The following is a 6,000-nucleotide window of genomic DNA, read 5'->3' on the forward strand; positions in this document are numbered from 1 at the left end:
TACTAAATGCAGGATCAGGTTTGATGTAGTTCGGGTTGTTGTCTTGTCTGTGGGACTGTGCGGCGTGAGGAGGCGCGGGAGGACGCACCCACCCCGTCGGTCGAGGGTCAGCCGTAAAGCGGGCAGTGTGTTTAGGTGGAGCCTCTGTCGCGTCGGGCCTCCCCATGTCCCAGGCAGGAGCGAATCGCCCACCGCGTACAGTCTCTGCATATGTGGGTCTGTTTTGTGTGTGATTGCGGTTTATAATCCGCCGTGGATCAGGTTGGTCATTTCGTCGGATGTTACCTATGTCGATACGTCTACGGGGGCCAGCCGGCGCACGTCCGTAGTGGACAGGAGTCCAGTCGTCACTGGGATCCATTATCGTCGAGTCCTGTTGCAACGTTTCAGTACTGTCGTGTACCTTCATCAGGCGGGACTCAACAATTTGAGGAGAACAATCTGGTTGTTGTTCTAAAAGGAGCAGTTTGGTTATTGATCTGAAGAGGACAGTTTGGTTCTCGTTCTCACAATAATAGTTTGGTTGTTGCTCCGAAAAGAATAGTTTAGTAGTTGTTCTTAAAAGAACAGTTTTGGGGCGCATGCGCGAGTCACTCTGCAGGCTGGGTAGCTCCACAGTGTGTGCGGTTGCGTTTGGATTAATGGTTGGAGTTTGAGTCGACGTCTGGTGTCTCTGGTGTGAGAGTTCGGAGTGACTGAGAAGTGGAGAGCCTGAGCTGTGCTTATGTAGTCTGCTGCAGCTCCATGGGAGGAGCCAGGCCCCACTGACTGCACTGTGTGTGTGTGTGTGTGTGTGTGTGTGTGTGCGTGTACGTGCACGCCACTTCTTTGTACTCAGTCATCTCCATGAGTTTAAAGAGATGCACATTAATTTGTAGTTTTTTGTACTTGGGGGTAGTCTTTGTGATGGATTTGTGTGTATTTTTGACCTAAATGAATTTATTTATTAGTTTTGCTTGTAGTTTATTGGTGTGTGTGTGTGTGTGTGTGTGCGTGTACGTGCACGCCACTTCTTTGTACTCAGTCATCTCCATGAGTTTAAAGAGATGCACATTAATTTGTAGTTTTTTGTACTTGGGGGTAGTCTTTGTGATGGATTTGTGTGTATTTTTGACCTAAATGAATTTATTTATTAGTTTTGCTTGTAGTTTATTGGTGTGTGTGTGTGTGTGTGTGTGTGTGCGTGTACGTGCACGCCACTTCTTTGTACTCAGTCATCTCCATGAGTTTAAAGAGATGCACATTAATTTGTAGTTTTTTGTACTTGGGGGTAGTCTTTGTGATGGATTTGTGTGTATTTTTGACCTAAATGAATTTATTTATTAGTTTTGTTTGTAGTTTATTGGTGTGTGTGTGTGTGTGTGTGTGTGTGTGTGTGTGTGCGTGTACGTGCACGCCACTTCTTTGTACTCAGTCATCTCCATGAGTTTAAAGAGATGCACATTAATTTGTAGTCTTTGTACTTGGGGGTTGTCTTTGTGATGGATTTGTGTGTATTTTTGACTCAAATGTATGTGATTTAATGGATTGTGTGGTGGGTGTGTGTATATTGTGTTTTATTTGTTTTTTTCTGTGTGTAATTTAGCGGCCGAATTCAGTATGTGATTTGAATGAAGCATAGTGATCATGGACAGTAAATTCAAAGAACTCTAGACTCCTACCTCTCCCGTTGGTTTGTCTCCCTCTAGTGTCACCTTCCGGTCTAGACATTTTTAGATTTTGTGATCTGTTTTTTTCTTTCAAGTATCACAATCTAATTTGAGGAGTCTAACGGTTAGGTTTAGGCACTCAGACCCCCCTGGTTAGGGTTAGGGTTAGGGTGAGGGTAGGGTGTCATTTGAGGAAGCTCTAGGGTCACGAGGGAACCCCCTCGGTTAGGTTCAGGCACTCAGCCCACTGGTTAGGTTCAGGCACTCAGCCCACTGGTTAGGTTCAGGCTCTCAGTCCACTGGTTAGGTTTAGGCATTCAGCCCACTGGTTAGGTTCAGGCACTCAGTCCACTGGTTAGGTTTAGGCATTCAGCCCACTGGTTAGGTTTAGGCATTCAGCCCACTGGTTAGGTTTAGGCACTCAGCCCACTGGTTAGGTTCAGGCACTCAGTCCACTGGTTAGGTTTAGGCATTCAGCCCACTGGTTAGGTTCAGGCACTCAGTCCACTGGTTAGGTTTAGGCACTGGTGAAGGTCCGTGAGGTCCCCAATGTAGAGGCAGGGCGCGGGGGCCCGGGTGAGAAGGCACTGGCTTGTTAGGGGCAAACGAAGAACAGAAGGGGGGCCACGAAGTGGCTCCCCCTCTGATGTGCACGGTCCATTGACCCACTCAGGTGACCCCGCGCCCCCCTCAGTCATTGAGGCCCTGGGGGTGCCTGCAGCCCAACCTAAGGATCCAGTCCCTCTCTGCTTTTTTTCGGTCAGTTGTTGACCAGTCTGCATTATGTTGCAGGCCTGTGACCTGCAGGTCTTCAAGGTCATGGTGCAGGAAGTGTGCCACAATGTGGGTGGTTGTTTCTTTTTTGTTTTTTATGTTATATCTGTGTTGGTAGAGTCTTGTCCTAATTGAATTTTTTGTTTCTCCCACATATTTTTTGTCACACTTCCTGCACCTGATCAGATAGACACAGTTTTGTGTGTCGGGGTCACTAATTGGTTTGATGTTGAAAATTTGGCCGGTGTGTGTGTTTTTTATCCAGGGGGTTGTTTGTAATTTGAAGCAGAGTTTGGTGGGTTTAGTTGGTTCCAAATTAGGTAGTGTGCTGCAGACGAGATAATCCAGTAGATTATTGTTCCTTCTGTAGGCCGAAATAATGGAGTAATTTTGTAGGTGGGGTGTGTTTGCCACAAAGGAGTGAAAGTTTTGTTTAATCATGGTGTTTAATTTGACACTGGCTGACGAATAGGTGGAGATGAAGGGGATAATTTTTCCTGGTTCATACTTTTTTTCTTTTACCTGTGTGAACGTTCTGTGCGCGTGCCTGAGAAAGCTCCTGGAGTATCCTCTCTGTCTTAACGACGTGAACAGTGTTTTTGTTGCTCTTTGCAGATCCTCCTGGCGAGTGCAAATCCTTTTGAATCGTAATAATTGTGATTTAACAATCCCCCTGAATGTGTGCTTGGGGTGGAAGCTAGTTTTGAACAGCAGTGCGTGTGTGTCTGTATCTTTAAAGTACACCTTGAAGTCCAGTCTACCTGTCACATCAAAGTCGGGTCCTTTAAAGGTGACTGTGTCCAAGAAGTTCACTTGTTGTTCATCTAATGTGTATTTGATTTTGATGGAGGAGTGATGGCCGTTGAGGTGGTCTGCAAAGAGCAAGAAATCGTCCCTAGAGTGTGTCCAGACACCCCAGATGTCATCCAGAAATCGATAATAGTACAGAGGTTTAAGCGTGGCGCTGGCTAAAGCTGATTCTTCCCAATTGGCCATGTAGATGTTAGCATATGAGGGGGCAAACTTTTTCCCCATCGCAGTCCCTTTGACCTGCAGGTAGAATTCTTTATTGAAGACAAAATCATTCTTAGTCAGACTCATTTCTAACAGCTGCAGAATGTATTTGTCTGGTCTTTTTGAGTTGGGATGTTTAGTCAGGTATTTTTGAACAGCTGCCAGGCCCGCTTTTGTTTCAATGTTGGTGTATAGGCTGTCTATATCGATTGTGAACAATATAGAGTCCTTGGGGATCATGATTTCTTTTATTTTTGCTAGAAAATCATATGTGTCCTTCAGATAACTGGGGTGTCTGGTAGAGATGGGATTCAGGAAGTGCTCCAGATAGTGAGCGATATTGTATGTTTCACTGTCACAGTCGGATACGATGGGTCTGCCAGGAGGGATTTCGTAGGGTTTGCTCCACTTTTGTGGCTCTTTATGTATTTTGGGTAGTAGGTAGAAACGTCTGGATCTGGGCGTGTCGCTTCCTTTAAGATAATCGAATTGTTTTTTGGTGATGTGTTTCTCCTGGAGCATTTGTTTCAGTACGCTTTCAGCTTCCTTTGCTGTTTCTAAGTACATGGGCTGGTCTAGTTTGACGTAGTGCTCTGAGTTGTTTAATTGCCTGATTCCCTCCCAGATATATTGTTCTCTGTCCATGATCACTATGCTGCTGCCCTTGTCCGCGGGCTTGATTACGATGCGTGTGTCTTGACGTAGTTGACGCAAAGCCTTGAGTTCATCCGTGGTGATGTTGTGCTCAGGTTCAGGGTCCCAGCGTAGCGATTTGTAAGCATAGGAGTCTGCCTTTATGATGTCACTGATGAGACGGGGTATTTTTCCAGCCGTCGGTGTCCAGTTCGACCCGAGGACAAATGGCACTCTCTCAGTCTGAGGTCGGCGTTCAAAGTACACCGTGAGTTTTAGTTTTCTGTGATAATTTTGCATGTCCAGCAGTAGCTGTTTCTGTTGTTTCTTCTTTTTCATGAGAGTGGGAATAAATGTGAGTCCTCTGTTTAAGAGTGCCATTTGCTCCTCGCTGGGTGTGAACTTTTTGCATAAGAGTATTACATTTTTTGCACCCTCATGATCTTTTAGACTCGAGGGGTCTCTGAGTTTAAATGTGCGATCCAGTGGTTGAGTATGGCCGTGGCTGTCTCGCTCGTCCAGTGTATTCTGTCTTTCTCTGTCTTAAAGAGGTGTTTAGGCAGAGGGGGCAGAGCATATGTCTGTTTGCTGATGTATTCATTTAGTTCTCTCAGATTAGATTGTTCCTTGTGGGATAACAGAGGCGAGTAGTTGATGACAGGCACTCTTATGTCAGCATCAGGAAATGTCTGTTTTGCTATTTTGAGTGTTCGCTGCAGTTGTCTCTGTGTAGTTTGTTTGAAGCTCTGTGCGCGATTGTTCAGTCCAAAATTCAGGATGACAATTTCCGCCTCAGTTGTAACTGTTGTTTTTTCTAAGATGGCACCTGCGTGCCGAAAGTTAGCGCCCGGGAAGCTATCCACCTGTAGCTCCCCCAGGTTTATTTCAGGGATGCGTGCCAGGTTGGAGTCCCCCATGATCAGCCATTTTTTTCTGGCAGACAGGGTCCAGTCATTCATTTTTTTGAGTGTGTTGATGTGTTTTGTTGGTCTCTTTGTTGTTGGAGAGCGTTTGTCGTCAAATAGGTCTGTGATGCTGGTTTGAGAGACTGTTTTGTTCCTTTCTGTGTGTGTGTGGGTGGGTGTGTGTGTGTCTGTCTGTGGACTGTGTTCTGTGAGAGTGGGTATCAGGCTGGGTGTGGTGTCGTGGACCAGCACCAGCCTCTCAGGTATTGTTTTTTTCACTGGAGGTGCAGGTCTTGTTTTATCCGGAGGCGTAGATACAGCTGAGATGTCCCAGTCCATGATCGCATCCTCTGCTACACAAGGATTTTTGATTATTGAGCGGGCTGCTCTTAGTGCTCTCTGAGGGAGCGGTGTTTGTTTGGGAGGTGAGCTGTCAATCATTGTGCTCTGTAAGAGCTGAGCAGAGCCCGTGTGAGATGGTGAGGTCTCTTTTTGAGGTCTCATGTGAGATGGTGAGGTCTCTTTTTGAGGTCTCATGTGAGATGGTGAGGTCTCTTTTTGAGGTCTCATGTGAGTTGGTGAGGTCTCTTTTTGAGGTCTCATGTGAGTTGGTGAGGTCTCTTTTTGAGGTCTCATGTGAGGTGGTGAGGTCTCTTTTTGAGGTCTCATGTGAGGTGGTGAGGTCTCTTTTTGTGTCGTCTCTTTATTCAGAGGTGGCTCGGAGGCCTTTGGGCTTGTGTGTGTGTGTGTGTGTGGTGTGTGCTTGGTGTTACTGTTGTGTGCTGGTGTGTCAGAGGTGTGCAGGAGGAGAGGTGTGTTTTTATAATCCTCTCTCTCCTGCCATGTCTGTACCACCACCGACATTAGGTCCCGGGTTTGTTCCAGGGTTTCCTCTTTTAGTTTGTTTTTGATGTTTCTCTGTGCCCATCTTGTGGCCACTTCGTGGGCTTTTTGCCAGTCATCGTTGAGTAAATCGACTAGAACCTCCATGCACGTTTCTATACCGTGCTGGTAGTGTTCTTCGA

The sequence above is a fragment of the Symphodus melops genome, assembly GCF_947650265.1.
Source record: "Symphodus melops genome assembly, chromosome: 11".
Lineage (NCBI taxonomy): Eukaryota > Metazoa > Chordata > Actinopteri > Labriformes > Labridae > Symphodus > Symphodus melops.